Source organism: Quercus lobata, chromosome 11, assembly GCF_001633185.2.
Source record: "Quercus lobata isolate SW786 chromosome 11, ValleyOak3.0 Primary Assembly, whole genome shotgun sequence".
NCBI classification, from domain to species: Eukaryota; Viridiplantae; Streptophyta; class Magnoliopsida; order Fagales; family Fagaceae; genus Quercus; species Quercus lobata.
Window position 1 is genome coordinate 20,057,551 of NC_044914.1, and position 17,858 is coordinate 20,075,408.

Here is a 17,858-nt window from a genome sequence, read left to right on the forward strand (position 1 = left end):
ATTTATTGGGGGGGGGGGTAACTCTTCTTTTGTAGACTAAATCTTGAAAACATTAAAATAATTATATATATATTTTCAAAATTTTGGGGGGCCATGGCCCCCCTACCCTTACACATAGCTACCTCCCTGCAGATAGCCATTGTACCCATTCTCATCCAAATGCCCAATATTGATCTAAATAGAAGTGTGATCCTTTGTGGTAAAAATTTTAAATGAGACATATGATACAAAATTAAATTTCAATTGAAATTCAATTTTTTGTTTTTGTTTTTATAAAAAATACCATAGCCGTGCAAATATATTTTAAAGAACTACATATTACTAAGTCAACTATAGTTCCAAAATCTTAAAATAATAAACTTTGAGTACATTGATTGACAACAAGAATATAATTACAATCTGTAACTTTATGAGGCCTAATAACCCACTAATGCTATGTCTTAGTGTATAAAGTATGAACATTTTATTTCTAAGTGTAGAATAGCTAACTGCAGAGCACATTAAGATGCAATCTTTCTTGATTTCATCTTCATGTCTTGTCTAACTATCAGGACCTGCATTTAACACTTTCACTGTTTGAAAATTACCAAGTACACAATAATTCCAAAATCCTAGACATGATAAACTTAATACATCAAAACAAAATAACAAAAGACCACATATATAGTCTACAATAGTTCCAAAATTCTAACAAATTTTGTACAAATGAGTAATATTCCATACCTTTGACCTTGGAGTAACTACTTCAAAGGTGAGAAACTTTTGATTATCAAAATTAGGAGATTCCAGGATGATGTATGCCCCCTTAATTTTGTACCTCTCCTCTGTTGCCTGCAATGGCATATAAAACCATTATTAAGACAAATCTCAGATGAGACAGCATCAACAAACAAAAAAAAAAAAAAAAAAAAAAAAAAAAAAAAAAAAAAAAAAAAATTACTGGACCAATTGTGACAAAAGAGTATACAAGTGAATTAATTTTGGTACACCCCAAGAAGCTTCATTAGAGGAGCAAAGACCTGCAAAGTGTCCACTGCTATGCTGGACTGCATGCAAAATTATAATGTCAATAACAAAAACTTCAGGGCCCTACACCCCAAAAGAAATTGAAAAATAAATCCATTGAAATGCTTTAACGAGATCCAGTGAACCTTCCCATAACTTCAGTACCCCTAAACCCCGAAAGCAAGCACATGCATTCACAATTATGTATCATAATTAAAACAAGTATTATTTAGTTTAGGAATATGAAAACTATATCTGAATATGACTTATCAAAAAAGAAACCTATTTATGAATAAAACTATATCTGAAGCAATTTAAGGCTTCTATGGACACAACAACATTAATTCTCTTTTGCAAATAATAAAGATGAGAAATGGTCTAAAGACCACATACCATACAACAATGACGAAAAAAGGTTATCAAAAGAATTTAAAGCAGCACTAAAGCTCTTGTCCAAACATATGCCATTCTGCCAAATTCAACATGAAAAGAGCGGACCTGAGTACCCAATTCGTATATCTAACTTCCAAGTTCCAATTAGCACATTAACTAAGGAAAAAAAAGTTAAAAGGGTGGATCTTAACAGCACTGAAAAGGCTACAAGGTTGGGGAGAGTTTGATAGAGAAAATTTAACACAGCTTCTTCTATAGAGAAATTTAAGAGTGCCACATTTGATACTAACCAGGCAATCAAGGCAAGCATTGATGGCTTCAATATCTTTCAAAGGCTGCAAAAGATTGGCACGAAGAGTTCTAGTCCTGGAGAAGAAATCGGAAACAATGAAAAATTTTAGATTTACATTGATAAAAAGGGAAAAGGGAAAATTTTTCCAAAATTTATGACACGACATGCCTCATCAGTATAATGCAGCACATGCCCTCCAATAGTTTTTGTTGCTTGTGCCCTAAAGGTTTGAAGGAATTGTTATTTCATCACTATGATAATACATTCTATAATCTAATCTACGCACTCTAGAACTCTTTAGTTCCCTCAAAACTGATTTTGGTGGTGCAATCTTCCATTCCAGAAAAATATGATATAGTACATACTTAAACTCAACCGGTAAGTTACCTTATCCTTAGAAGTTTTTCCAATTGCATTGCCTAGGATCTGTAGTGCAGCCTTGAGATTCAACTGCCGGATCTCAAATTGAGTAGCTAAAAGCCATATTTTTGTGAAAGAGAATTTCTTATGATGAATGAACTTCAGACTCTCCCTAGAAAAATTAACAGTAAATGAGAAATCTCTTCGAAGTCACTTGGGTTTATCCATTCACATAAACTATACATAGGAAAACCAGATACAAGTGTTGTTGTGAATGACTGTTTAAGTCACTTAATTCACATGAACAATTTTCATATAAACCAAGGGTTAGTACATGATAGATAAAGGAACTTCCCAGATTAATGAAAATGCTTATTCATTTCTATTGCAAAATTATCATTTGATATCATAAGTACAATCAAATAACTTAAGAAAATATGCATAGTAACTTATAAAGAAAAATAGAATGCATATGAATCTACTTGCATTGAAATAGCTTACTTAACTGTATTAGCCGATTTGAATTGTCTCTTTAATGAGAAATCAATATAATGCATCCATTGGGGAAACCTATATTACAGCTGATCCTTAATGAGAAATAGATTTGGTTCCAACTAAGTAGTACCTCTTTCATGTGCTTGAGGCAAGAGGGTTTGTACAAGTTTGGATGCTCCCATCTGGAAACCAATGGATTGACTTAAATGACTTAAATAGGACTTCATTCAGTGCAAATCACCAGTGCAATATGGTACAATGAAAAACCTGACTTGCACATTATATACTACAATAGACATTATAGATATTGTATTTTTTAAATTCCTAGTGCAATATGAATTCTTACTACTATAACACAAGCACTAAGTTATTGTTCCTCTCCCAATGCCTCTTAGTCCTTTATGACCAACCAAGCAAATGGCCTTCAAGCCCTGCAGGTTCTTGTTGCATGTGGTTTGAACCTTTACATGATTGACATAATGAGGACAAAAAAGGCATTGCAAACACAATCAAAGGCATTACTAATAGCCCATTGGCAATACAAAGCACACAAATTCTCACATCAAGTCACTGTTGTATAAATAACATCAATCTAATCTGAAAAAATCGACTATAAAGAACAGTACGAAAAGATCTTTTTATCATCCTTAAAAGATTCAAAATTCACAATCTAAAGCCCTGAATACTTCCATTCTGAACGATAAAGTTGTGATTTCCAACTAGTATTTGTTGGCTTTAATTTCGTGTCAAATTTGGTTGTAATTCATTCAATCATTTCCCTATATTTATGTGGGTTTATTTATAAGGGATGAGTGTGAGAGATTGGTGAAGAATCAAGTTTTAAAAGAAGAATCAGTGCAGTTCGCTACTAGCTCATGAGAAGCTTGCAAGTAAAGTAACCCGGGAAAAGGCCACGCGTGAAGCATATGACTAAAAGTTGAAGAGTCATGCCAACTAGTCGAGTTCGCGAGTACTTCGCGAGAAAGGCCATCTTGTGAGGTACCCGCAAAACTCTTTGTTTGGTAAAAATGAAAAGTGTTTTACCAGATTCTTTACCCACATTATATATACCTTCATTACTCACGAAATGTAAGAAGTGCTTTTTAGAGAGGAAACCTTAGCAAAACACATGAGAGTTAGAGATTCTCAAGCCCACAATCATCTACACATTTTTTCTTGGTTTTCCTCTACTCCTACCTCTCCATCTATACATCCTTGAGAGCTTCTTAGCCCAAACACTTACCTCACCCATTCTGAGTGTTGAGAGAAGTTTTGGTGCCTTTGAGAAGTATTGGAAGAAGCCATTGAGTGGCGGATGCAATCGGGCTAAATTACGGGATTCGAAAAGCTAGTGAAGACAAGACTCCGAGAAGTTTGTTGGTAGCTGGAACTTGGAGGGATTTAATACATTGGGTAGATTAGGCTTGGAGAGAAATTTGATATCCGTGTACTCCAACTTATTCACTAGTAGATCGATTTCGACTTGGAGGGTCACAGAGAGGTTTTTTGCCAAGTTTTTCGGTTTCTTTTTCGATAACACGTCTCAATGTTATCTTGTATTTGCATCTCTCTTCCCTTACTCTTTGTGCTTTACATTTATTGCTTATTGCTTATTTTCATGCACTAGAGTAGTTTCGGTTTATTGCGCTTCATATACTCTTGTTCCACACTTAGATAAGTTAAAATAAAAGCAATCTAGCCGTAATTTAAAATTGGGGGTCTAAACAAGTATTAGTGTAATCACGTTTCTAGTACCCAACTTTTATTATGTACCCGTTTATTTTTGTTTTCCTTTTTAAGAAATTTCAAAATTATAAGAAGCTCTTTTGATTATGTTTGTTTCAGCGTAAAATATTTTCTTAAGGATTTTTTTTTTTGGCAAAAAAAAAAAAAATATCAGTATTTGGTTGCATTCATGAAAATGTTTAAAAAAACATGTTCCAACGTTTGACAGAATGTGAAAAAAAAAAAAAAAATCCATTTTTTATATGGAAAAGCTAAATGACTAAAATATCCTAGAAATCACCAAAATGACTTATTTTTGGTCATGTTGGAGATTCTGGGGTACTTTAGGAATTTTTGAGGTTTTATGTGTCCATGTTGAAAAATAAATTTAAGTATAACATGTTCTTTTTTTGAGATAAGTATAACATGTTCAAATCCTTAAGTGAATGGTTTAAAATATATTTTTCTTCGTTGAAAGCATCAACAAAGGCTAGAAAACACCTTCAAAACCTAAATTGTCATTATGGCGTTTGGTTTGTTTCCTTGCGGTGTTAGTTTAATTATTTTAGGGGGGAAAAAAATTAACTGGAAGACTATTTTAATTGGAGATAAAGGGTGGAAGAAACAATGGAGCAATGGTATGAACAAGAAATCTTTAATGGCTTATAGGCATGATAAAATTGCTATCTTTAGAAAAATTTGCTACAACACAAATATGTTATGGCAAATTTGTTCCCAATATACATTAGGGCTTGTTTGGCTGGGGTGGTTATTGGATGGATAGAAAATTTGGGAGAGAAAAGTGGAGAAAAAATAGGAGTAGAAAGTGTTTGGTTGAAGGGGGGGGGGGGGGGGGGGGGGAATGGGGAAGAAAATGATAGGGTCAAGGAGTTTTCTTATTGAGTCCATCAAAAAATCAATTTCCCCAAATTAAGAAAAATGTAAGAGTGATTTTGCTTGAGTCTTCTCATTTACCTTTTTTGCCATAAATTGCAATGACATCTCTCTTTGATTTTTTTGTCCTTCTTTTCATATTTTTCTTTCTTTAATACTACTAGTGCTATGTTCTTTAATAAACCAATATAATATGTGTAATGTGTTAATTTTTATAAAATGTGATTTTAGTAATTTTAATTCATATTAAGTAATATTTTCCTTATTTAATGTAATAAAGACATAAGAGTAATTAATTTATATAAATTACATTTTTCATCTTCTCACTTTTCTCTTCAACCAAACAAAAGAGTTTTTTATCGCTCCATTTTTCTACCCCCAACCAAACACAATAAGAGAAAACTAAAATCACTTCTAGCTTCCCACTTTTCCATCGTTCCAATCAAACAAATTTTAACAAATTTGAAAAAACCCCACAAGATATCTAGTGTTTTTAAATTTTTCTAAGTATGGGGAATAATAAAAGTTTATACATTATATATAGACCATTAAAGTCACAAATAACGTGTTATAATTGCTAAAAAAAAATAGTTAGAAATAATCTCCAACATTAACAATCATTTAATTATCAAATAGCACAACTCTTGTCAATAATTATGCTAAAAAATCACAATTTTATACAATTTTGTTAGACATTCAGTCAACCAAGTATCTAATAAGTTCCGGGCGGAGTCTTTTATTACATACTCGTTAGACATTTGGTTAACTGAAAATCTTATTTAGCATTTGTTAGACATTATAAAATATAAATGCACTTTCCAAATAATTTTTGATTGTTTCTTTCACATTATAACTTTATAAGTGATAACAACACTCTTCCACTTCCAAAATGGGATAAAACGACATTCTTCCTCTACTTAAATGTGATCAAACTTGTATTAAAACCTATTAGTATATAAAAAATACCCAAAACTTGTGACTTTTCCAATATTATTAGGTTGGACGGAAAAAAAAAAAAAATCTAGTTTTGAAGGGCAGATAATGGCTTGCCATTGAGTGTGGAGATTGGGTCAACATGCTAGGGGAGAGAGATTTTATAGTGAATTTAGTCTAATGAACAATCTTGGAAAAATAAAGAGATTGAAGTAGAGTTTTGCATTTGTCCTTTGAGTTGGGAGAAGGGTGTAAATAATTGGCAAAAATACACCATTGGATCATGAAATTTATCTGTTGAGAGCCTTAAATTCTTAAAATTTCAAACAAGTGTGTTTAGTGATAGGCCATATGTGTTTCACATATTAAGAACATATGTCATGTTTTTATGTAATTGGCTTATCCTTTGACAAAATGCACTTAACTTGTATTTGGGTAGATTTAGGATGTGTTTATATACTTCAAGAAACCATGTTTCAAGATCAAGTGTTGAAGCCTTCAAATCTATCCAAGAAAACAAGTTAATAGTGCAAATTCATTAAAGCTCGACAGTTGGCTCGACGCTACATTTATCGAGCTTAAGAAAGCTATTCAAGGCCCGGTGTGCTCGACACTTGCTCGACACCTTTTATCTGTCGAGGTTTAAGATTTTCAGAATTCAAATATGATTTTCTTGGGATCCTTGAATATGTCTTTAGGCTTTCTTTTCTCCTAACCCTAAACATATAAAATGATTGTTTTAAGGGCCATCAAACAATTCACAAGTTACACAAGCATTGTACAAACTCTGTTCAAGCAAATTGTGACCGGAGACGAAGTTCTTGCCCTAGTTCTTCTCTTTCTCTTGAAGAAGTTGCTGTATATGTGCACTGTAGGGTTTTGTGACCAACCATCTTCTTGATCTTCATCGTGTGGATGAACTGAAGAACTTTGCAACCAACAACCTTCTTAGTTGGTGATTGAAGTCGCGTATTGGGGATCTGCGCAATTGGTTAGTCACGTACTTGGGAGTCGTGCATCAGAAAGGAGAACTGTCACTACAGAACAAGTCCAATTGGGTATTGGGGTAAGGGTTCAACTGTAGGTTGGTAAGGTACTTGGGATTCCTTTACTTGTAACCGCTTGTTGTGATAATAATGGAGTTTCGAGAGTGGTGACCTGAAAATCACCTGGTGGGGTTTTTGCAGTTAGGTTTTTCCCATTCGTAAACAAATCACCGTGTTATTTATTTTCCGCTGCATAATTAATTTATTGATGATTTGTTTGTGCTACCATGTTTTTGCATGATAAATTGATTAATTAATAACTTGGCTAATTAATTAATTAATTTCTATCACAAGGTGTCATTCAATTTGTGGCCTATCAAGTGGTATCAGAGCAGGCACACTCTGATTAGGGTCTAATCTTTGCTGTGTTGATCCATTGACCCCTGTTTGTCATGGATAGAGGACAGTCATTAATCATACCTCCTTTATTTGATGGCACTAACTATACATGCTAGAAAGTATGCATGAGAGCTTTCTTGTAGTCTTTAAATGAGAAAGTGTGGCAAGCTGTGGAGATAGGCTGGACTAAGCCTACAGAAGCGCCAGCCGACTGGGATGATGCCAAAATTAAGGCGGCAAACTTCAACAGCAGAGCATTGAATGTGTTGTTCAGTGCAGTCACCAATGAGGAGTTCAAGAAGATATCCTCAACTGAAACTGCCAAGGAGGCTTGGATCATTCTCCAGACAACCTATGAGGGTACAAAGGCTATAAAAGATTCAAAACTTTAGAGGCTCACTACAAACTTTAAAGAGATAAAGATGGAGGAGGATGAGTCATTCGATGAGTTCTATGCCAAGCTAAAGGACATAGTGAACTCAGCCTTCAATCTTGGAGAAACCATTCATAAACCCAAGATTGTAAGGAAGGTGCTCAGATCTTTACCTATGAGATTTCATGCCAAGATCACGGCAATAAAGGAAACAAAGGATATTGATAAGATTTCTTTGACTGAGCTGGTTGGAAACTTGCAGACCTATGAGCTAGGGTTGACAAGGATTGGCAAGACGAGTAAAGGCAAGAGCATGGCACTGAAGGCCAAGAGCAGTGAGACAGATGAGTCTTCTGATGATGAAGATTCCAAGATTAAGTCCTACATCACCAGGTAGTTCAAAAAGTTTATGAAGAACGCAAATGGAAAGGGTTTCGATAAGGACCGCAGGCAATCCAGTTCTTCTCAGTTTAAAGGCTAAGACAAAGGGAAGAAGGATGCTAAGGAAGGTGGTTAGTACACTGTTCCCGCAGGACCTAAGTGCTTTGGCTGTTAAGGCTTCGGTCACATAAAGAATGAGTGTCCTACATATCTCAAGAGCATTGGGAAGAGCAAGGCACTTGCTGTTACCCTGAGTGATACCAAGCCTAAGGATGATTCCGACAATGAGGATGACGGAATCTTAAATGCCTTCATGGCCACTGTTAATCCTACTGATGTGATTGTTGAAAATGTGGTTGAAGAAGAAGAATTTGTGGAATCTAAGTTTGAGAAGATAGATGATTAAGATGACATCCATACAGCCTATGAAAAACTGTACAAGCTTTCTGAGAAGCATGAGAAACTGTATAGGCTAACCACCAAGAAGCTCAGTGATGTGGAACTTGACCGTGAGAAGCTTTCCGCAAAGTTTGATAAGGCTAATCAGACTATTGGAGTACTGAGGTTCGAGAACAATTTCTTGGTTGAGAAGACCAAGAAGCTTGAAGCGGAGCTGTTTCAAGTCAGAACTCAATTGGAGAGGACTTCAAGTGCAAAGCTTGATGATATGCTCAGCATTCAGAAATCTGTTTCAGATCGAACAGGTTTAGGGTATGGTCTTTCTTCCTCTAATACTGCTTCTACTAGTACTACTGTTTTTGTTCCTCCTGCTAATAATGTTAAAATTGAGAACATAGATAAGGGTAAATTTATCTTAGGAGCACCCCCTAAGTTTGAGAAGAAAGATGTTAAAAACCCTAGGGCTAAGAAGGCTAACTCTTAAAAGCCTAGACAAAAGAAGCAGCATCTCTGTCATCATTGTGGAGCTGCCGGTCATACTCGACCAAATTGTTATAAGTGGCTTGCCACTCAACAGAGCAATGGCATGATAGCATCTGGCAACCAGAATCAGTTTTAATCCTCTCTTGCTCCCCTTGGAGATCTTTTTAAAGCCTTCATGTTCCTTTTGAACTTGAACGGATTTTCCCCCTCACCGCTGGTTTAAGGGTTTAATCAAAGGAAAGGTTCTTCTAGGGTATGGAAGGAAAAGGGCTCCAAGTGATTTTGTCACTTTTTTTTTCTCTCTTCTTGTTTTTGTGTGTGCATTACTTATGTGTTTTGCTTTTAAGTTTTGAGTCAGTCTAGTTTTTATACTTTGATTGTTTAACATGTTTTGTTTTTGTTTGTTTGTTTATTTTATTTTTTTTTTCCAATTTTTGCTTTGTTTTTGTTAGGTTCTAAAGACTTAGGATTTTATGTATTTAGAACTCTAATTTGTATTGTTAGCAAATCATTATCAAAACAATGTGTTTTAGTCTTGCTCAAAGTTGTGCATTTATGTAAAGTTGGAATCGAGCTTAATGCAGAAAAGATTAATGCATATCGGCCTGGCTTGATCGATCGAAGCTTAGGCTCGATCGATCGAAGCTCGGGCAGAATGTTTTTCTGTAGAATTTTCCAACTCAGCCCTAGTTGTTTAAAACGTTTTAGGGTTTTCTAATTTGTCCTAAGTATAAAAGGCAAACCCTAGCCACGTTTTAGTGTTGCTCATATTGCGGTTCGTGTAAATCTCTTGTGAGAATCTAGAGGAGCTTTCCTTTACACAAGCTTAGGGTTTTTAAGGAGAAGATTTATCTATACCTTGATGATCAACTCAGTTGCTGCCATTGAAGTTTAAAGAAAACACAAGCGAGTGTGCTTGTATCTGGTGGTGAATCCAAGAAAGGAGTCCGTGGATTCGGAACTCGCACGTGGTCGTGTCAGTAAGTTCTACTGGTGGGTAGCAATAAGAAGTCGAGCGTGGGGGCTTGTAAGTCTTATTGTATGAACTTCGATTCTTTCAAGATAGTGGATTCAAGTTTACCTTGAGAATAGCTAGGTCAAATCCTCCCCAGGTTTTTACCCGTTTGGTTTCCTGGGTGATCATATCTTGTGTTATTTATTTTCCGTTGCTTTGCATGATTTGATATTTGTTATTGTGATAACCTAGACTTGTTTAATTGGACTAAGTAACAACTTGACTAATTACCTAGGTTAGATCAATTGTTTTAAGGGGTCTAAAAACTATCAAGTGGTATCAGAGCAGGTTGCTCTTTTGTTTTAGATCCTTTGATCTAAGAGCTGATCCTTGATCTCTTTTGTCATTGACAATTTGAAGTGTCTTTTTGATCATGTTTCTGCTCATGCTTCTGTTGATTTTATTGATGCTTGTGAAACTCTTCGTAAGGAATTATTGAAATCTATGAAAATTGCTAAGAAATTCAAGGAAGAGTTAAAATTGGCTAATCTTGAAAAAGAGGAATTGATTGTTAGATTAGATGAATCTAATAAAAAGAATGAATTTTTGAGAAATCAAATTTCCTCTCAAGATGAGAAGATGAAAAGCTTGGAACAAGAGTTAGTTGAATCTAAGTTAGTTGAATCTAAAGCTAAAATTGAAAATTTAACTAGTACCAAACCTGCTGTTGATAACAGAAGTGTTTCTGTTTCTCTTAAGTCTAAAATTGAGAAAGTTTATATCCCTCCTTTCAAGAGGAATAATAAAGAAAAAACTTATTTTGCTAGGTTAGATAAAGGTAAAAGTTTTGTTGTAGACGCTGAAATTTCTAAACCTATGTCTAAACCTACTGTTAGAGAGCACAATAAATCTATTTTTGTGCCTACTTGTCACCTTTGTGGTGTTGTTGGTCATATTAGACCAAATTGTTCTTTGTTGAGACAAAAACCAAAATCTGAGACTAGATTTGTTGTTAGGAATATTGATGTTCCTAAATTTGTTCCAGTTTGTCACTTTTGTGGAAAGTCTGGACACATTCGTCCAAACTGTTACAAGCTGCAAGCTGCAAAGAGAGCAAACAAACCAAAAGTAACCGTGCCTCAAGCACAAGATCCTATGGTACTTATTGTTGAATTGGTAAAGGCTTTAAACCTTTATTCCAATACTGGAGTTGGCAATCATTCCCATGTGAATAAGAACTCCAATGCTCATGGTGCATCTAAAAGGTTTTGGATGCAAAAGACTCGAACTAACCAAGTCTTTTTGACATGGTCTTTGTGCTTCATTGCTCTACCCTTTGTGACCATTGTTCTTTGGTTTTGTTTTTGTTTTTTAGGATTTGTATTGCATAACATTCATGCATTTCATTCTAGATATTTTTTTTAATAAAAAAAAAAAGGGAAGAAAAAGGAAGCAAATTTTGTTTTGTACTATTCTTCTTGGTTTTTGAGAACAAGGTTGGTCAATTTATTTTCACATAACATGTCGTTTGTACCTTGTTTAGCTTTGATGAGCTTACTTATTGCACTTTACTAGTTGAAGCTTTGTAGTGCATGTTGTGTGGGAAAAATGTTTATGGTTTTTGATTATTTTGTCTTAATCTTGAAGTCACATATTTTTGAATGTTGGACTTGAACTTTTAAAGAAAGGCATAAATAACCATCTCACCACTGTTCACTAGCCAATCATGAACACTTTAGTGTATATCATAAGATTTTGTGCTCGAGAAAGTGTAGCACATGTACAAAAAGAACATAAGGTGAAACCTCGGTTTAAATTGCTTAATAATTAAAATTTGTGTGTACTATTAGGCTTGATTCCAAACTCACATGACTTAAAATTAGTATGTATATTATGAGGCATAAATTCAAGAAACCTACATGATTGCAAGTTTATGATCTAGGAGATGTGAGAGTTATAAGATGTAACTCTTTAGGTGATAGTCTCTTTTAAATTCTTTGTGATGAATTTTGTAGACTTTGTGATTGATTGCTATTCACATATCACCTCACATGTATCTCAAGTTTTTGCTAGTTGCACACACTACACGAGTTACTCTTTGCTAAACTTTGTACATGTTATTGTGTGTGTTTATGGTCTGACCAACCAAGTTTTGCAAATACTTTGAATTTTGTGCAAAATTAATTTGTTGCTTGAAAATTTATGGAGAATGCAAGATTTTTTGTTTTTGGGAATTTGGGCTTAAAATTCTTGTTTTTGAAAATCATATCATCACATACTCATGCATTTTGTTCTTAAATTTCAATGCTTTGAGTTGATTCTGAATGTTTTTTTCAAAAACTGTGTTTTTCCTCAAATTTAGTGAGTCTCTGCCCATTTCGATCGATCCATTCTATTTTTCGATCAATCGAAAATTTTTAAATATGTTTGAGAAAGCCTCTGACTGTTTCGATCGATCGGAACTGATTTTCGATCGATTGAATTCTTTTAAATTTTTTTATTAAAGCCTCTGTCTGTTTCGATCGATCGAAACTCGTGAAACATGTTTTTTTAAAAGTCAGATTGTCTTTTTCAAAGGCAGTTTTTCAAAAGTTTTTCAACCTTTCCTCTCTCTCCGACTTGGCTAAGGCTCCACCAAAGATTTTTTGTCGTTTTCTTCCGAAATTTTTGCAAGGTTTTTGTCTTCCAAGGCCGGTAAGTCCTTTTTGCCCTTCCTTTTGCATTTTATTTCATGATTTCATGCATTTTTCATGCATATTCATTGGGCATTTTCGGCACTTTTCATATTTTGGGGTTGTTGATGATTCAAACCATTTTTGGTGAAATTGATCATTGGGTTTTTGTTCTAGGATGTTATAATAATGATCCTTGATGGTTAATTTGATCAATTTTATGGTTTTTGAAAAATTGAAAATTCTAGGGTTTGAAATTGTTCTGAATTGGGGATTTTGTTCAATTTGGGTTAAATTGATGAAATTGGCTTGTTAAATTGATGTATTTGGTCATTAATTTTTGAACTCTATCATGTTTAATGATCAATTCGTCAATATCTTTCAAATTGATCAAGTGGTTTTCCAAATTTTGGGGTTTTTGTGTTAATACCTCTAAGTTCAAGCCAATTTTGTGAATTTGAACTTTTTGGACTTAATTGCACTGCATTAGGACATGCATCATACCATTTTAATTTGTTCATGCATCATATAGATTTTTATTCTATATATTTTTTTGTGCTAACTTGCAGTCTGCCCTTGGTTTTGTTTTTTGTGTTTTTGTTCCTTTGCTCTGTGTTTTGGTCCTTATCCTAGCACCATGCCTATGAAAACTAGAGCCCATAGGACCCCTTCCACTTCCTCTGAGTCTCCCTCTAGGAGTGAGGTGTTTAGGAATGATAAGTGCAGAGAGGCCTTTGATACTTTGAACAGTAAGCGTAAGATATGGGTTGAGCGAGCTGTAGTTTTAGATGAGATTGATCTGGCCATTAGGGCTAATTTTGAGTCTAGAGGTTGGTTGCCTCTCTTAGAGATAGATCATCCACCCCCGACCGCCCTGATTAGAGAGTTCTTCTCGAACCTCTCTTGCCACGTCTATGATTCCAACACCCTTGTTAGAAGTTGGATACGAGGTGTTGAGTTTACCATTACCCCTCGGGTAGTGGCTGAGGTTCTTGGGGTTCCGGTTGTTCGGGAGCCTGACTATTCTTATGATGAGTCACCCTCATTAGATGTTGTCATGTCTTACATCACTGGGTCATCTATCCAGTGGGGTTTTGATCCTCGGATCACGTTCGCTGAGCTTACCGAGACTGCCTATCTTTTCTTTAGGAAAGCGTGTCATTCGTTGTGGCCTATTTCTCATTTCCACACCATCCCTCTAGAGCGATGTGTGTTTTTGTATGCCTTTATTTCTAGAGCGTCTATCAGTTTTCCTCATTTGTTCCTTCGTTCTTTGAACGAGGTTCATAGGAGTTCTACCGTAGGGCATGCGCTTATTCATCCTATTTTCATTCATAGGATTTTGCTCTTCTTAGGTCTAGATGGTTTCCCATCTGGTGAGCTTGTGCATGTTGTTGCTCCCATAGGTGCCACCTTTCTTAGACAGAGAGCTACTCATTTGAGAGTTGCTCCTTCACGTCTTAGAGGTGCGTCATTTAGTGCTGTTCCCCCTCCTCCCTCTTCTACAGGTGATGATGCTGCTGAGACATCGGGTGTTGCTGCTGATGTTGATGTTCCTCCACCGACTGCTTCGGATGATTCAGACATTCGTTGTACGTTGGATAATATCTTGACCATTCAGGTGGCTCATGGATAGATTTTGGTGGACGTGCTCGATGAGATTCGTGCCTTGCTTGCGGAGTTAGCGTAGTTTAGACCACCTCCCTTTTGATGATGGATTTTGTTTGCCCTTTGGCATTCCGTCACAAAAAGGGGAGTACTTTGTAGAGTTTTTTTTTTTTTTTTTTTTTTTTTTTTTTTTTTTTTTACCATGTTTTTGATGGGATATTCATGTTAGGGGGAGTATTTTTTGTTGGTACTTTATATGTTTCTTGTTTCAAACTATTTATTGATTTATATTTATGAGTTATTCATTGATATATGTCTTTATTGTGTGTTGTTTGAAATCAAGAAGTTAATTTGTTTACTTGTATTGTTTCCACACATGCGGTTATGCATTTTGTTTAGTGTTTCAGGAAATATACAGGTTGATTCAATTGAGCTGCTGTCTACACTTGCAACTGATGGATAGTAGTTAGGATTGAATTTGTTTTATGAGCATTATTTTTGTAAAGGGCTTTTTATTTTGTAAACTTTGAGCTTCTAGTTATGTTTTGTCACGGATTGCTAAAAGGGGAGTTTGTTAGGTTCTAAAGACTTAGGATTTTATGTATTTAGAACTCTAATTTGTATTGTTGGCAAACCATGATCAAAACAATGTGTTTAGATGTGTTTTAGTCTTGCTCAAAGTTGTGCATTTATGTAAAGTTGGAATCGAGCTTAATGCAGAAAAGATTAATGCATTTCGGCCTGGCTCGATCGATCGAGATCGAAGCTTAGGCTCGATCGATCAAAGCTCGGGCAGAATGTTTTTTTGTAGAATTTTCCAACTCAGCCCTAGTTGTTTAAAACGTTTTAGGGTTTTCTAATTTGTCCTAAGTATAAAAGGCAAACCCTAGCCACGTTTTAGTATTGCTCATATTGCGGTTTGTGTAAATCTCTTGTGAGATTTAGAGGAGCTTTCCTTTACACAAGCTTAGGGTTTTCAAGGAGAAGATTTATCTACACCTTGATGATCAACTCAGTTGTTGCCATTGAAGTTTAAAGAAAACACAAGCAGGTGTGCTTGTATCTGGTGGTGAGTCCAAGAAAGAAGGAGTCCGTGAATTCGGAGCTTGCACGTGGTCGTGTTAGTAAGTTCTACTGGTGGGTAGCAATAAGAAGTCGAGCGTGGGGGCTTGTAAGTCTTATTGTATGAACTTCGATTCTTTCAAGATAATGGATTCAAGTTTACCTTGAAGATAGCTAGGTCAAATCCTCCCAGGTTTTTACCGGTTTGGTTTTCTGGGTGATCATATCTTGTATTATTTATTTTCCGCTGCTTTGCATGATTTGATATTTGTTATTGTGATAACCTAGACTTGTTTAATTGGACTAAGTAACAACTTAGCTAATTATCTAGGTTAAATCAATTGTTTTAAGGGGTCTAAAAACTATCAGTTTTGTTTTTCATATAAATTTTTTTTTTTGAAAAATTAGAAAAATACAAAAAACAGTGTGTGTTTTATGTACATTGGTACTTGTGTACCTTGGATGGCCATTGAAATAAAGTTTTCTAAACTTTGTATCATTTGTAGCTTAGATGAGCATCTCTATGCACAACTAAGCAAGTGAGTTTTGTGGCTCTTGTTTGTGATGAGTAAGATTAAGTTGTCTCTTATACTTAACACTCGTATCATCTTTTTGACAGGAAGGACTAAAAAAATCCTAAGAGAAAGACATTAATAACCATCTCACCACTGTTGCCTGACAATCATAATATAACACTTGTATGCTTCGACATAGCAAAAGTGCAGTGTCAATGACATTTGTGTGCTTAGGCATAACAAAATTGAAATGTCAAATATCATTGGGTATTTCTTTTCTATCTCTAATATGTCCATGCATGATATGCTTAAAAGAAAAAAAAATGCAAAGAAAAATCAAAAGAAAAAAGATAAAAAATGCTTTAAAAATGATTGCAAGCGTGTATTCTAGGAGATGTGGGAATTATAGGATGTACCTCGAAGGTGATAGTCCCCATCAAGAAGTTATGATTATGTGTGAGTTAAAGTGATTTTCTCATATCTCAAATCGTCATAACATGTATACACTTATGCAATCTTGCGATATTTTTCACGCATAACACGCAATATTCTTTGCTATTCTTGATATATGTACAGGTATAATGTGATTTGGCCATCACAAGGTTTTACATGTGTTAATGTATGCTCACTAAACTGTCTTGACTTGTTTTTAAAATAAAAAATTGGTTAGACTTGTTTAGTGTGTGTGTGTGTGTGTTTCTTTTTGAAGATCCATGTGCTTAAAATTGTTATTAAGAGATGATTTTGAGAGCTAAATATGTTGATTGGATCATTGATTGAGTTGCATGTTGGATTGCATTCATGTCTGTGTTTTTCACATCACGAAAAACTGATTTTAAAAGCTGGCTCGACACCTCCTCGATACCTTGCTGTCTGTCGAGCTTCTTCAGCTTTTTCTTATCGCAATCCCGACAGCTTCTCGATACCTAGTGGATCGATCAAGAATGGTTCTGCATCCTCGATAGCTTTTCAACACTTGGTGGATCGATCGAGCTTCTGTTCTTGATTCTGTTGGGTTGTTCCTCGACACCTCCTTGATACCTCAGCTGTCGACGACCATTTTCTCGACAGATGTCTCGAAACCTCTTGACACCTGCATCTGTCAAGATTTATTGCTGACACTATTTAAGCTCTCTGTGCTATCCGGAACTCATTTCACTCGATCTCTCTCTCGATACTTCTCTATTTTCTCTCCCAAACATTCTCATCTCACTCCAATCTTTGTTCCTCAAGGATTCTTCAAGCTTTTTCAAGAATTTCTTCACTTGGTAAGCTTCTAATCCTTTCACATTCATGCATTTCATGTTTTGAAACCTAGGTTTTGGGGTTTTTTAAAATTTTTTGGGGTTTTTCAAAATTGATGAGTTTTTTTTGAAATTCTGGGATGGATTTTCACTTAAATGAGTTTAAAACCTCATACATTGCATCACATTAGCATTATAATAGTATTGTCATACATTTAGATGTGTGCTATCTGTTTATGTGCTGATAGGTTGGGATTGGGCTGAGCCCATGATGCAATTTCCTTTGCATGTCATATGTTCATAAATTTCCCATGCATACGTACTCTTTTCAATATAATTTGTTATATTTGAAATTGCTTGGGACTTTTCTGATTGTCTTTCTTTTTTTCCCTCTCTTTCTGTTTACGTTAGTCGTGTCTATGACACTTAAGCGTAAATCCACTCCAGCTCGAAACCCTCTTTGTTCCGGAGCTTCTTCGTCCTCTGATCCTACACTATCTCATATTTAGTTCCATGATGATGATGCCTTCAAGGCATTTTCGGAGAACTTTTCTAGACGAGGCATTCATTCGGAACGCCAAGTCATTTTGTTGGACTTTGCCGACACCGACCTTCCCTCTGTCATTCACAGTAGGGGATGGGAGTCACTGTGTGACGTCCCGGTCACCTGTCCTCTCATGCTTA